At 36.4% G+C, this 16,310-nt stretch overlaps 1 pseudogene; it reads right to left on the bottom strand.

Annotated features, from left to right (window-relative positions):
- Nucleotides 1–4,536: 4,536 nt before the first annotated feature.
- Nucleotides 4,537–14,029, bottom strand: LOC118924903 (olfactory receptor 7A10-like; annotated as a pseudogene).
- Between the last annotated feature and the right edge of the window lie 2,281 nt (nt 14,030–16,310).

Genomic DNA, 16,310 nt, shown 5'->3' on the forward strand with positions numbered 1-16,310 from the left:
TTTTTGCTCTTCAGGGTCTTTTGTGGTTCCATATGAATTTTACAACTATTTGTTCTAGTTTGTTGAAGAATGCTGTTGGTATTTTGATAGGGATTGCACTGAATTTGTAGATTGCATTAGGCAGGATGGCTATTAAGACAATATTAATTCTTGCTATCCATTAGCCCAGGATAGTTTTTCATTTGTTGGTGTAATCTTTAATTTCTCTCATGAGCATCTTGTAGTTTTCAGTAAATCTTACAGCTCCTGGTTTAGGTTTATTCCTAGGTATTTTATTCTTTTTGATGCAGTTGTAAATGGAGTTGTTTCCCTAATTTCTTGTTCTGTTAATCGTTCTTAGTATATAGGAATGCAGCAAATTTCTGTGTATCAATTTTATATCCTGCAACTTTGCTGAATTCAGTTATTAGTTCTAGTAGTTTTTTGGTTGAGTCTTTAGGGTTTTCTATGTATAATATCATGTCATATGCAAATAGTGACAGTTTAACTTCTTCCTTACTGATTTGGATGCTTTTTATTTCTTTGTATTTTGTTATTGCCGTGGCTGGCACCTCCATTACTATGTTGGATAAAAGTGGTGAGAGTGGCATCCTTTTCTTGTTCCTGATCTTAGAGGAAAAGATTTCAGGTTTTCACTGTTAAGTATGGTGTTGGCTGTGGGGTTGTCATACATGGCCTTTATTATGTTGAAGTACTTGTGTTCTATAACCATTTTGTTGAGAGTTTTTATCATGAATGGATGTTGAAGTTTTTCAAATGCTTTTTCAGCATCTTTTGAGATGATCATGTGATTTTTGTCCATTTTGTTGATGTGGTATATGATATTGATGGATTTTCTAATATTTTACCATATTGCATCCCTGGAATAAATCTCATTTGGTCATGATTGGTGATCTTTTGGATGTATTTTTTAATTCGGTTTGCTAATATTTTGTTGAGTATTTTTGCATCTATGTTCATCAGGGATATCAGTGTGTAATTTTTTTTTTGTGGGGGTGTCTTTACCTGGTTTTGGTATTAGAGTGATGCTGGCCTCAAAGAAGGAGTTTGGAATTATTTCAGCCTCTTCTACTTTTGAAATACTGTAAGGAGGAAGGGTATTAGGTCTTCTTTAACTGTTTGATAGAATTAATCTGTGAAGCCATATGGGCCAGGCATTTTGTTCTTAGGTAGTTTTTTGATAGCCAATTCAATATCATTGCTGATAAATGGTCTGTTCAGACTTTTTGTTTCTTCCTGGGTCAGTCTTGGAAGGCTGTATTTTTTTTATTTTTATTTTTATTGAAGGGTAGTTGACAACAGTATTGCATTACATTAGTTTCAGGTGTACAACACAGTGATTCAACATTTATATACATGATAATTCTAGGTACCAGGTATCACCATACCAAGTTGTTACAATATTTTGACTATATTCCTTATGCTATACATTACATCCCGGTTACTTATTTATTTTACAATTGGAAGTGTGTTTATATATATATATATATATATATATATATATATATATATATATATTTTGTGAGGGCATCTCTCCTATTTATTGATCAAATAGTTGTTAACCACAATAAATTTCTGTATAGGGGGGTCAATACTCAATGCACAATCATTAATCCACCCCAAGCCTAATTTTCGTCAGTCTCCAATCTTCTGATGCATAACGAACAAATTCTTACATGGAGTACAAATTCTTACATAGTGAATAAGTTACATGGTGAACAGTGCAAGGGCAGTCATCACAGAAACTTTCGGTTTTGCTCATGCATTATGAACTATACACAGTCAATTCAAATATGAATATTCATTTGATTTTTAAACTTGATTTATATGTGGATACCACATTTCTCTATTATTATTATTTTTAATAAAATGCTGAAGTGGTAGGTAGATACGAGATAAAGGTAGAAAACAGAGTTTAGTGTTGTAAGAGAGCAAATGTAGATGATCAGGTGTGTGCCTGTAGACTATGTGTTAATCCGAGCTAGACGAGGGCAATAAACATCCATGCATGCAGAAGATTTCTCTCAGAACATGAGGGGGGAGGTTCTAAGCCTCACCTCTGCTGCTCCACATTTTCTCACCAGATGGCCCCCTGCGACTGTGCCTGTCTTAGGTTGTTGGAAGGCTGTATTTTTCTAGAAACTTGTCATTTCTTCTAGGTTGCCCATTTGTTGATGTATAATTTTTCATAGCATTCTCTAATAATTATTTGTATTTCTGTGGTTTCCATTTTCCTTTTTCATTTCTGATTCTGTGTGTACACTCTCTTTTTTTCTTGATAAGTCTGGTTAGAGGATTGTCTATTTTGTTTATTTTCTCAAAGAACCATCTCCTAGTTTCATTGATTCTATTGTTTTATTCTTCTCAATTTTATTTATTTCTGCTCTGTACAGGAAAGGACACCAGCAGCAGAACAAAAAGGCACCTAAGGTATGGGACAATATATTCATAAATGAGTGACTGATATGAGGCTAACATCCAAAATATATAAAGAGCTCACATACCTCAACATCCAAAGAACAAATAACCTGATTAAAAAAATGGATGGAGGATATGAAAGCACACGTCTCCAAAGAAGCAATACAGATGGCCACAGGCACATGAAAAGATGTTTCACATTCCTAATCATCAGGGAAATGCAAATTAAAACCGCAATGAGATATCACCTCACACCAGTTAGAATGGCCAACATCCAAAAAACAGGAAACAACAAATACTGGCAAGGATGTGGACAAAGGGGTCCCCTCCTACACTGCTGGTGGGAATGTAAATTAGTTAAACCATTGTGGAAAGGAATATGGAAGTTCCTCAAAAAACTGAAAATAGAAATACCATTTGACCCAGGAATTCCACTCTTAGTAATTTACCCATAGAAAACAAGATCCCTGATTTGAAAAGACATATGCATTATTATGTCTATTGCAGCACTATTTACAATAGCAAAGATATGGAAGCAACCTAAGTATCCATGAATAGATGAATGGATAAAGAAGGGTGTGGTGCATATACATAATGGAATATTATTCAGCCATAAAGAGAAAAGAAATCCTCCCGTTTGTAGCATGGATGGAGTTAGAGGTTATTATGCTCAGTGAAGTAATCCAGGCAGATGAAGACAAGTATCAGATGACTTCACTCATTTGTGGAGCATAATAACAAAGCATAACTGAAGGAATGAAACAGCAGCAGACTCACAGACTCCAAGAAGGGACCAGTGGTTACCAAAGGGGAGTGGTTGGGAAGGGTGGGTTGGGAGGGAGGGTGAAGGGGATTAAGGGGCACTATAATTTTCAGTCACAATATAGGGAGGTCATGAGGAAAGCAGCACAGCACAGAGAAGACAAGTAATGACTCTATAGCATCTTACTACACTATTAATAGACAGTGACTGCAATGGGCGGCAGGTGAGGACTTGATAATATGGGTGACTGTTGAAAACATAATGTTCATGTGAAATGTTCGTAATATTGTATATCAATGATACTTTAATAAAAAAATGAGTACATTGATGTTCCTTTCTAAATATCCAGGAGACCTTGGAAGGACATACATATTTCTGAACAAATATGCTTATTTTTAGTTATATGAGAAGGGAAAAATTCAAGTTCTCCTATGATTCAGTTTTGATCTGGCAAGTTGAAGAATTTCTTTTCTTAATAGTGGTATTATTCATCCACTGCCCCATTAGTTGTTTATGACAAAATTTAGAAAAGGATAAGATATTTTATTTAGGACAAGGGAAAAATATCATATCTCCAGACATCACTGGAAAATTTCAATCAGAAGCAGTAAGATTATTCTAAGGAAAAAAACAAGACAACCAACATTTGCCCCAAGGAATAAATCCCCTTACACATTGACACTTGTATTCCAAAACTCAGCAAGTAGATGTACAGCTTGAAAATAAACGTAATGCATAGTAATATAAAGTACAATTTAAAATTTGCTTTATTATATTCAGGGCCATCTCTGACTCTAAGGTCATATTTGGTCAATCTCTTGGTTCAAAACTGTGTTCCTGTGTAGACTTTACCCCAGTGACCAATAAATCATACTAGTATGTTAAAGTCTACATCAGGAAGACCAGGAATAATGGGCAAAAAAGGATAAAAATGGGTGTCAGATTTTCTTCTACAAAATTCTAGAAATGTCCTAATTGCAAAGTTGAATTTTTTCCATTGGAGTGGTAAAATTCATGACTATTCTTTTAGTAAAGCTAGGGAATTATTACATTGGATGTTATCTGTCATTTGAAAAGAAATCACTCTCAAGAAATCTAAAAAGTTCCATGAGATAAAATTTCCTTTTAGGAAATTTCCTAATTTTTCATATCAAAGGTTAGGAATACATTAGGAAAGATAGGAAAAAAGCAAAGGGGAAAATCATTGGCAATCACAGAGAGAAAGTTTACTAAGGTGAGTCACTCAAGTTGCAACCAGTAGTAAAAAAATGAAAATTCCAGGAAATAAAAAAGGAGCAAGTTCTATTTCTAAAATCTGATCAAACTCTGAGAATTTTGGCCTGTGGTCACAGGCACTACTTTCTCAGAATAATTTTCATTTTGATGCCTTCCACCCCTAAGAATCTTTTCAGAGCCCCCTTTATGTCCTTATTCCTGAGATTGTACATGGAGGGGTTCAGCATGGGTGTGACCATGGTGTACATCACTGAGGCTGTTGCACTTAAGTGTGAGCTGTGGGTACCAGCAGAGCTAAAGTACACACCTAAGCTTGTGCAATAAAATAAGGAGATAATGGAGAGGTGAGATGCACAGGTGGAAAATGCCTTGTATTTCCCTTGGGCTGATGATGTCCCACATATTGAGGAACCTATGTCAGAGTAAGTGTCAAGGATCCCAGTGAAAGGACCACCAGCAACACAGCTGTGAGGTACATCACCATATAATTAAGGAAAGTGTCAGAACAGGCAAGTTGGACCACCTGATTGACTTTACAGAAGAAGGGGAGATGTCCAAGTGTGTAGAGAAGGACATTTGCAAAATTGTTAAACTGTAACAGGGAATTCAGGACACTCATGATCCAGGGCATCAGAACCAGCAGTCCACAGAGCTGGGGGCTTATGATGACCATGTAATAGAGGGGCTTACAGATGGCCACATACTGGTTGTAGGCCATTGCAGTCAGGAGGAAGATGTCCAACCTTGTAAAGAGTGTAAAAAATTAATCTGGGTGATACAGCCTTCATAGTTAATGTCACTGCTCCCTGTCTGGATGTTCCACAGCACCTTGGGGATGGTGGTGGAGGTGAAGCAGATGTCCACAAAGGACAGTTTGGAGAGGAAGAAGTACATGGGTGTGTGCAGGTGGGAGTCTGAGCTGACAGCCAGGATGATAAGCTGGTTTCAAAAACAGTGATTAGGTACATGGAGAGGAAAAGCCTAAATATGAGGGACTGCAGTTGTGGGTCCTCTGAGAATCCCAGAAGATGAAATTCTGACACCCGTGTGAGGTTTCCTGGTTCCATGGGGTGGAGGTGCCTACCAGGATACAGAAAAAATAACAAGGAATTTTCAACATGCTAGCATTTCTCACTTGATTGAAATGTTATTATTTGTATTTTGCAATCAAATAGTTAATTTAAATATTTTGTATGGCTCTGTCCCCTTTAGGAGATCCCCCATTTCATCCCTGATGAAGCATTTTTGTCCCATTCTCATAATTTCCCTCAAGATTTTATGCATTCTACTATTTTACTGAGAATATATTTCATGCATGTGAGAAAAATGTATTGTGTCAACCAAGTTTAAGGCAATGTCTTGACAATGAATACAGGGTGCTGAAAAACAAAGGCCCCTGCAAGCCAACAATGATAAAAACACATAAGCAAATTAAACTATTACACGATGTGTCAGATGGGACAAGTGCTATGAAGAAAACAAAAGTAAGTATGAAGGAGAGGGTGAAGGTGAATATTAATTTTCTCAGGAAGAACTTCAGAAGGTGACATTTGAGCAGCAACCTCAAGATGAGAGGTCAGGAGAATGAGCACATGGGGAACTGTGTGTCTGGCAGAGGGAATGGCCACAGCAAAGACTCTGAAGGTTTTACTACTTTCAGCTGTTCAAGTCCAAAACAGGAAGAAAGTATGGGAGGGGAAGGAAGCAGGAGAGAGCGATCAGAAGTGATGTCAGTTTCAAAGGAAGAGGTGATTTTGATGGTTAAACTTGAAGACAAAGGGAGTCACTCACACACACTATGTATATTTTGTACTTATAAATCTGGTTGCAAAGGTGTCCTTTGAATTAGATCCTCTCTATTATACTACTATCTGTTAAATGATTTCTGGCCTCTGTAATATATGGGTCATTTTGGAATATATGAGACCATGTACCCCTGCCCTGAGAACAGCCCTCACTCTGCACAGTGGGTGCACACACACACACACACACACACACACACACACACACACACACACACTCTGCAGACGATACTTCCTCAGAATATGATGCCACCATGCCTTTCTCCTACCCAAGCACCCTATTAGATTATGAGTTGATACAAACTCAAACTAGTCAGATTGGATGACCTTTCCCTATAGTAGGTACAGATGGTAGCCAGAAATTGCAGCTTATAACTGTCCTAGGAACCAGTAAACTTGGGGCTTTATTTTAGCACGGCCATTCTCTGCACTGCACTAAAAGATAAAAAACAGTATGTTCAATAAAGATAAGAGAGAGGGAGAGAAAGATAGAGAATATAATCAAGGGATGTGTAACTTCTTTCTGTGTTGACAGATAGTAACTATACTAGTTGGGGTAAGTATTTAATAATACACATAACTGGTGAATTACTATGTTGTACCCATGAAACCAATATAAATTGGCCACACATTATAAATCCTGCACACACCATGGCTCCTCGTCCTTTTACTCTGAATAAATTTATCATATGACTTGCTCCTGAGGACATTACGTCTGATTTATTCCTGAGGACATTAGGTCATACACACATTTATTTCATTGTACTGTGACTTCAACTGTTACAATGCAAGATATTGTACCTGCTTTTTTGCCTTTGTTTCTTTCAGAAAGGTATGTGACTGTGTTATTTAAACAGAAACTAATATAAAGTGATGAGAAGTTATGAAATGGAAAGTTTGGTAGAAATTGTGAAACCATGTTATCTGGAATGATTTCAAGACAACTCTACAAAGAAAATCAAATGGAGTATAAAAAATGAATTAAAACTAAAGAGAAATGATAGAAACAATTAACAATATTAACATGGATTGATAATTAAATAAGCAAAGACATCAACACAAAAGTACACAAGATAAAATGCTCTTTGAAATTTCTGGCATGTATTAGATATTCTGTTATTTTTTGAATGTATCAGGAATTAGGTCAGTACATATGGACATTTCATATGTGACATGGTTGTATTTCAGGGTAGTCGGAAAGGGTTGGATTGCTGAATAAAAGCTGATATAAATGGCTACCTATCTGGAAGAAAATAAAGTCAGTATTCTCACACTTATGAAAAAATCAGAGGGATTAAAGACTTCAAGGTAAAAGAAAAAATATATTTTAGATGAACATCTATAAAACTACATGAAAAATCAGAGTGGGCAATATTATCTTAACTAAGGCATAAAAATCAGAAGTAAAAGGCATATGTTACTAAATTAAAGTATGAGCCTTTATTATGGGCAAAAATAAAGTCAATTGAGAATCAATAATATATAAAATCATTGGAAATTCTGTTGACTATAGAAATATTTGAATATAATATATGGACACATAATAAGAATAGTAAGGGAAATCAGAAAGTTGATCAACTGTATGAATTCTGCTCACACTGTTAAAAGTTAAAATACCAATTAAGAAAACTATCATCTGTAAGCCTGGAAAAACACTTAAAGAACTGTCACATTGGTTAGGATTGGAACAATTGAACAGGGAGCAAACTCCCTAATTTTGCTGCTATAATTGTGAGATGTTATAATGTGAAATGTTTAGAGAAATACTCTGGACTGGTATAAACACTGAAGTACAGATATTGTTTAACTCATGGTCCATTGATCTCCACAGTATGGACATTCTGGGCTCGGCCATTGTCTGAGGTGGGTCTGCCCTGTGCAGGTGGGATGTTTAGAGCTTCCCTGCCTCCACCCACTCATCTCCAGGGTGACAGCCCAAAATATCTCTGAATTATGTTCAGTGACCTCTGGACAGAATCACTCCAGTTAGAACAATACTTTAACTTACTTCAAAATATTTTTGTAGCATGGCTATCATAGCAATTTAATGAGAAATAATAGGAAACCATCAGCTGTGTAAATGGCAGAGCCATGCCATGAAATGATATGTAGACATTGAAATAATGAATCAGCACTACATAGTTGATTATGGGGGTGAGATAAGTAAGTGGAAGAAAAGGGAAAAGTAATAAATTAAAGAGAATTTATGATGTGCTTAGTATTCTATTTATGCATTTAAGTTAAAATTGTATGAATATTTATGTGTGCATAATAAATAAAATATCCCAAATATACTAAGAACTTATGGAATAAAGAATGGCACTTAGAATATGTGAAATAGAGTGGTCTCAAAACAACTGTGTGTAGCAAAATTGGAAAACTACAACTAACTTACATAAAGACTTGAAATAGTAATACTTTAATGACATCAACTGGGGTCACTAATTCAGGGTTAAACTTCCACATACTTGGAAATAATAGAGTGTAACAGAAGGGCTCTAAAATATGGATAGAAGTAGGTACATTACAATTTCATTTTAAATAAAGATAATGATCTAAATATAGTTGCAGAAGATACAGATAATCCTTACTCACACGTGAAGAAATCCTTCCAGATGGAGGACGAAGAGAATGAAACATTCAGAAATAGATCTAACCACAAAAGTTCAAAAGGATAAAAAATAAGATGTGAAAACAAGTTGGAAATATGTAAAAAGCCAATTAATTAGCACTGAGAATGCAGAAGAACTTTGACTAAAAAGCCAATTAATTAGCACTGAGAATGCAGAAGAACTTTGACTATCATTTTGTTTAAAGCAAGGATTCACACATGATGCATAATAAAATGACTGCTCATTTCATTCAGTAGAAAAATAAAAACTAATAATATTCTCTGCTTCACTGCTCTCAAGAGATCAGATCAGAAGTGAAGTGAATTCATGTTTTTTTTACATGTTCATGAAGTTTGCTCCCTTCCAGTGGTCTAACCTATTTGCATTGTTTTCTAAATCTGAGTTAATGCTTCTCCAAGACTTAAGACTAAAGGAAATGTCAGGAATCATCAAAGCATTGATTGTGGTGGAATCCCAGACTCTGATATCTCCAAAAGCCTATTTCTTTCTTCAACAAGGGGGAGAACTAAGTCAAGGTTGATGTAAAATCTTGGACACTACATTCCTTGTCATCATTTGTCAAAAAAATTATGATTTTCATTTTGGTATCATAAACTTAGAGCTGTCATTTACTCATTAATTATAAAATTTTGTTAAATTTCAAGAGACATATTTAGATTTTTTATATATTATCTAGAGAGTTTAGCACCTTGTGTTGATTGCCTGATTTAAGCTCATGAAAGTGTATTCTGTGAACTAGTGCTATTATGAACTCCATGCTCTTTGCAAAAATGGGTTTAGAGATCTGTGAGAAGTTATAACCTGAATAAGGGATGGTTCCTTCATGGTAATTCTGTCAGGATGTATTCAGTTTTACCTCTGGGCACATGGTCTCCAGCCAGAGAGGATTTTGCCCCTGGGGATGTTTGGCCTTGTGTGAAGCGATGTACTAAACACCTACAGGCACAGGACAGTGCCCAACCCAAACGATCATCCTCCTGTAAATGCCAACACAAGGTGAGAAACTAATTCTAGACCAGCACTTGTCCAATTTTAATGTGCTTGTGGGTCACCCCAGAAGTTAATTCAAACTCTGATACTAATTCCGAAAGTCCCAGTAGGTCCAAAGACCCTGCATTTACACGAGCTTCTGAGTGATGTCAGTGCTCTGGATCCTGGTCTTTGGCTCCTTGAACATCAAGGCTGTGGCCCTGAGTCAGGTTTAGGTAGTGTTAAGTCTTCTCCACCAAAATTAATCTCTACATGTGATTGTTAAGGAAAACTGTATTCACTCATCCCAGAGGCTGTGATGAATTATGTGCTTGATTCCTTCATACAAGGCACTTGAGTAACACCAAATAATATGCTCCTGAATAGACTGTAATAGGCAGAATAAGAGCCTCCAAAAGGTGTTCACATCCTAATCTCCAGAACCATTGAATATCTTATTTTTTTATAGTGAGGGAGGATTAAGGTAGCAGATGGAATAAGGCTGCTAATCAGCTGTCTTTACAGAAGTGTGATCATGCTGGTGGGTGGAAGGTAAGGACAACTGTCTGTAGACACTGAAGAGGAAAGCAGAAGAGTCACTGTCAAGTAGAGATTTGGAAATGTCAGACTGCTGGCTTTGAGGATGGAAGAAGGGCCACGAGCCAGGGAATGCAGGCGGCCTAGAGAACCTGGAATAGGAAGGAAACAGAGACTGCCCTGAGCCTCAAGAAGTAACCCAGACCTGCAGACTTCCTGATCATAAACAAACAAGACCCCTTTCAGGCCCTGACCTCCAGAACTGTAAGAATATACATTTGCTTATTTTAAGCCACTAGCATGGTGATTTGTTAGAGTTGCAGTAGGATTCTAATACATTCTCCAATACAATTTTGTTTTAAGGAACTGAATTTAAGTCCCTCCATTCATCCATTTAGCTCTCATTGTGCAGGATATTTTGTGTTGAAGTTCCACTTAAAGTAAAAAAAGAAATCCAAAGTCAGTTTGGTCATATTTGGCACTAATAGTTGTTATTGAAAATTTCCCATGACAAAAACATATAAGTGGTTCTGAATTTAAGACCTTTAAGGCATTAAGATAGGAAAAGTAAATCATGGAAATTTAGGTCACCCATTCTAAGACTTTGTGTCAAAATTTCTACACTCCTTTTCATGTTAACTCAAACCTTCCTTCTTTTCATTTCTTTCCTCTCCAACATTCTCTCAAGGGGTTTCAACATATTAATGAGATTATAAATGAGCCTGTGTGTAGGGATATTTGTGTGAATGTCCTTATTTGAAAGAAAAATACATACAAATGTATGCACATATACATATACACACCTGTTACATTTGAACATTTTTTTGAAAGGGAATCAGCAAAGTATTTTCACACATTCCATTTATACCTCATAATATCATTGAAGGAAGAGTTGATTACCTGTATTACCTTTAGATATATGGGAATTGAAGTTCAGGGAGGTTGAATTACTTACAATCCATAACAGAGCTGCAAAAGTTTGTGTACTTTCTCAAATTACTTAAAAATATATGCTCAATTTTTCAGTGGCTCTTTTGTTTCATCAAATTGTGCATTTAAAAATGTACCGCTTATTGTATGTCATTACACTCTCCCAAATTAGTTAAAATGAGAAAAATCTAAAGGTGTGTGGCTCAGAGTAGGATCTAGAGCACAAGGAGCTGATCCATAAACACGTATGGGGAGTCCTCTTCTTACAGGGAGGAAAGCAAAGTTTCAGATATAGATAGAGGAATAATGGAAGTAAATCCATTCACATTTGATAAACTCATTTTTTTTTCCTGTAAGATAGATTAACTTACATATATAAGTGGACCATATATTGGATCATGGCTATGTATAAAAATACATGAACCGTGACTGACCATATATTCATATATTCAGACAGAAACGCACTCTAGCCACGAAGGCCACCATGGAATGGCTTTAGAAACACACTGTAGAAACAGCACGGGACTGAAGACCCACAAGGAGCCCAGCAGAGGCCAGAGCACCTTCCTGCCGTACGGCCCACCTTTATGATAAAGGCATTCTGTAAACCCATTTGATGTCGGGATGAGGAGTCATGGAACACTAGCTGACTGATAGAGTGATCTTAGTAAACAGAACGAAGGGCAATTGTAATACTCAGCTCCTCCTTACTTTGAGATTTTTTCCTGATATTTCAACATTCTTGAACATGTTATTCAAGTCTATTTCAGGTGAATATATTAAAAATAACTACCTGAAAGTTCTTTGCAGATACCTAGGAAAGGTAGAAGAACACACGTTTGTGTACAAAAATGGTAACCTTGAGTCACATGGCTGGACATGTGGACTCAGGTTCTTATGCGAGTCATTCTTCAACAATAAATATTGAAGATGCCCAAGAAAAATGGAGATGAAATCCATGATGTTGATATTGTACACTTACTGTCCCTTTAATGTTAAGATAACGTTTAGAGGGGAGTTGGACTTTATTTAGAGGGAGGAATCATATTGGAAGCCATCATCAAAAGTTTCAGAGCAGAAACAGGAAGAGAAATCAATGAAAAAGATAAGTATGCAAGTGATCCTTCACCTAATGAATATATCCTTTTACACATAGACACCAGTATTCCATACATGAATGAGTACATATATAGCTTAGAAAAGAGGTATTTTGAGTAGCAATTAAAAGTATAACTTCCCATTATGCTTCATCATATTTTAAAACTCTGGCTATAAGTCCAAATAATCAAATTTTTATTGAATTTGTGTATTCATGCAGACATCAGTAACAGACAAGGATGATAATCACTTGACACTGTGGACAAGCTGAAAGAGAGCAGGTCCTACTGAGGAAAAACCACAGTGGCCGGGATGAAGCACATGAGTGTGTCAAAGTCTGATGATCAGGAAGAGAAGTTAAGATAGTGACCTGCAAAAGAATGCCAGCCCAGAATCTGAGCACAGTGGTCTCAGATTTTCCTCTATGATAAAATTACATAATTTGCTTGGTCATCATGTGAATTGTTTTTTACTACAGTGGTACAATGCATAACAATGAATGATTCTCATAAAAAAGCAAAAGAAAAATTATTTGGTATAAGTCATTTGAGAGAAAATTATTCAAGAAAAATCCATGTTGTCTCATTAGATAAATGGAAATCACCAAATATTTCAGATCCATAGTTAGAAATAAATTTGGGAAAGTAAGAAAACAATGAAGGGAAAAATGGATATCAGAGAGAGCAAAAAGCTAATAAAGTCACTTACGTAAGTTGAGTAAAGAAGTTAAAGTCAAATAAATGGAAATTCCAGGACATACATAGAAGAAACACTACTACATTCAGTCAATCAAACAATCACAATTGCTGTCTCTGAGGTTTTGACCCCAGCAACCATGGGTACTTCTCCAGTTTTATGGCTTTTGGCCTGGAACTGATGAGATTCTATGAATGGAGGAAAATATCTTATAGTACAAGCACAGGATGCCAGCAAGGGGACCCCCAGCCAGCAGCACTGATGCAATGTATATCACCATGTCATTAAGAAAGTTGTCAGAACAGACCAGTTGGAGCATCTGATTGAGTTCACAGAAAAAGTGAGGTATTTCCAAGTCAGTACAGAAGGACAGACTCAACACCATTAAGCTGTTTTTTTTGTATTATTAATGTACAATTACATGAACAACATTATGGTTACTAGACTCCCCCTATTATCAAGTCTCCACCACATACAGTCACTGTCCATCCATGTAATAAGATACTTTAGAATCAGTACTTGTCTTCTCTGTGTTATACTGCCTTCCCCATGTTACCATTAAGCTTTTTAAAAAGGAATTCAGGAACCTTATGTTCCAGGACACCAGAGCCAGCAGTCTGCAGAGCTGGACATTCATGATGACCGTGTAGTGCAGAAGGTGGCAGATGGCCACATACTGGTCATAGTCCATCACTGTCAGGAAGAAATCACACAGACTTGCAAAGAGTATGAAACATACATCTGGCTTGTGCACCTGGCTGTGCACAGGTCATGAATTTGCTCTGGGTCTGGATGCTCAGCAGCATCTTGGGGATGGTGGTGGAGAAGAAGCAGATGTCCACAAAGGACAGGTCAGAGAGGAAGAAGTACACGGGTGTGTGCAGGTGGGAGTCTGAGCTGACAGCCAGGATGAGGAGCAGGTTCCCAAACACAGTGACCAGGGACATGGAGAGCAAAACCCCAAATATGAGGAACTTCAGTTCTGGTTCCTCCAAAATTCTCAAAATAAGAAATCCTGAAATTCTGTGTCATTCCCTGGGTCTATGTGTTAAAGATGACTCAGGAAGTAGAAAAAAGAAATGACTAATTGTCACATAAGGAAGCATTATTAACCTAGAATAAGTGCTGATTGCTATTTTAGACTTAAGAAATTAATCCCCATAATTGATGTATTCTCTGTTGCCCTCTGGGCCCCCCAGTACCATTTCTATAGGAATTCCTTTTCCACTGTTGACCTATTCCTCAAACATATGTGTGCTAATGTTTTATTGAGAACACTTTTCATGAATTTGAGAAATAGATATTAAATAGAGACCATATTCCAGGCACTGTGAAGAGTATAAAATTCTGAAAAACAGAAGTTCCTACAATGTAATGCTGAAGGAGAAAAGAAATAAAAACAATAATATAACATATCAGATGGTGCACATGCTATGAAGGAAAAATAATGCATGTATAAAGGAGAGTGGATGGGGTATTTTTTTGTGGGGAGTTGAACAAGGAACTGCAGGGTGGTGACAGGTTAACAGACACCTCAAAGAAGAATGAGAAGGAGACAATATTATCTTGGTAAGTGTGTGCCTGGGAGAAGGAATAGACAGTGCAAAGGTCCTGAGGAAGGTGGTTGTCTTAGAAACAGTCTCCTGGTGTGTATTTCCATGGTCTCCCTCCCTCTCACACGGTTTAGGCTCTAAGTGGTGGATACTACTTAATCTGCTCCAATCTAGTATGCACCCCCTAAAGAATTTAGAAACAGTACCCAGAAATTGCTATCATAAACTTCCATGGACAAATAAACTTGGGGTTCCAGTTGGTATATCCATTTTCTGCCCTGTATTTAAGGACACATAAACAATGTATTCTATACATATAGAGGGAAACAGAGGAATGAAATGAACCTGGGGAAGAAAAAACTAATAAGCTCAGGTGGTCCCTGAGAGACTGTGAGGAAGGAAATGCATCCTTAGTTCTGGCAGTATCTCAACCCTGATCACATCCCATTCATGCCATGCAAATAAAAAAAGGATAAAATATGAATTCATCCAAATGATGAAAGTCATGATTTTTTAGTGTGAAACACTTTACATATTGACCACTCCAAGTGAAAACTGAGCAAAGGAAATAAACCACTCATTCACAAAAGGACATACACAAACCACAACAAAAGCTGGCTATTTTAAATATCAAAATTTGTTTTGGTGCCCATTCTATATTTATTTGACCAGTTGGTCTTTCTATGGTTGGATAGCTGATGAGGTGAGTCACTTTCTCACTTCCTTTACAGTGAATCTTTTCTTCATTTGTGTTGTAATTTGGGATTTGATCTCATTTGTGACCAACAGAATGGGCACACTGTGGCATATGCCATGAGATTTCATCATTTCAACTGAATAACTTTCTTCATATGATTTATTCCTGAGTGCTTTATGTCATGCAAATATTTGTCTCATTTTAAAAAATTACTTAAAAATTTTTGTTAAAGTATAGTAAACATGGAACATTAGATTGATTTGAGGCATACAGCGTAGTCATTCAACACTCATATACTTTACTATATGCTCACCACAGGCAATGTAGTTAACATTTGTCACCATAACAAATATTTACATTATGACTATATTCCTTATGCTGTACTTCTCAAGTAAATTGGTATAGCTGCTATGGAAAATAGTATGGAGGTTTCTCCAAAAATTAAAATTAGACATATCATATGATCCAGAAGTTCCACTTCTGGGAATTTATATAAAGGAAACAAAATCACTACTTGAAAAAGATATATGCACCCCTATATTAATTGAAGCATTATTTATAATAACCAAGAAATGGAAACAAGCTAAGTGCCCATAGATAAAATAATGGGTGAAGAAGATGTGGTACATATATGCAATGGAATATTGCTCAGTTATAGAAAAGAATGAAATTTTGCCATTGGTGATAACATGAATGAATCTAGAGGGTGTTATGCTAAGTGAAATAAATCAGAAAGAGGAAGGCAAACACCATGTAATTTCATTAATATGTGGAATGTTAAAAACAAAACAAGGAAAAAAGAAAGACTAATAAACACGGAGAACAGAAACATGGTTACATAGGGAAGGGGTTGGGAGGTTGGGTGACATAGGTGAAGGAGATAAAGAGGCACAAACTTATAAAAAATTCATCACTAGGGTAGAGCTACAACACAGGGAATATAGTCAACAATGTTTTAATTTCTCTGTTGACAAATGA

The sequence above is a fragment of the Manis pentadactyla genome, chromosome 2, assembly GCF_030020395.1.
Source record: "Manis pentadactyla isolate mManPen7 chromosome 2, mManPen7.hap1, whole genome shotgun sequence".
NCBI classification, from domain to species: Eukaryota; Metazoa; Chordata; class Mammalia; order Pholidota; family Manidae; genus Manis; species Manis pentadactyla.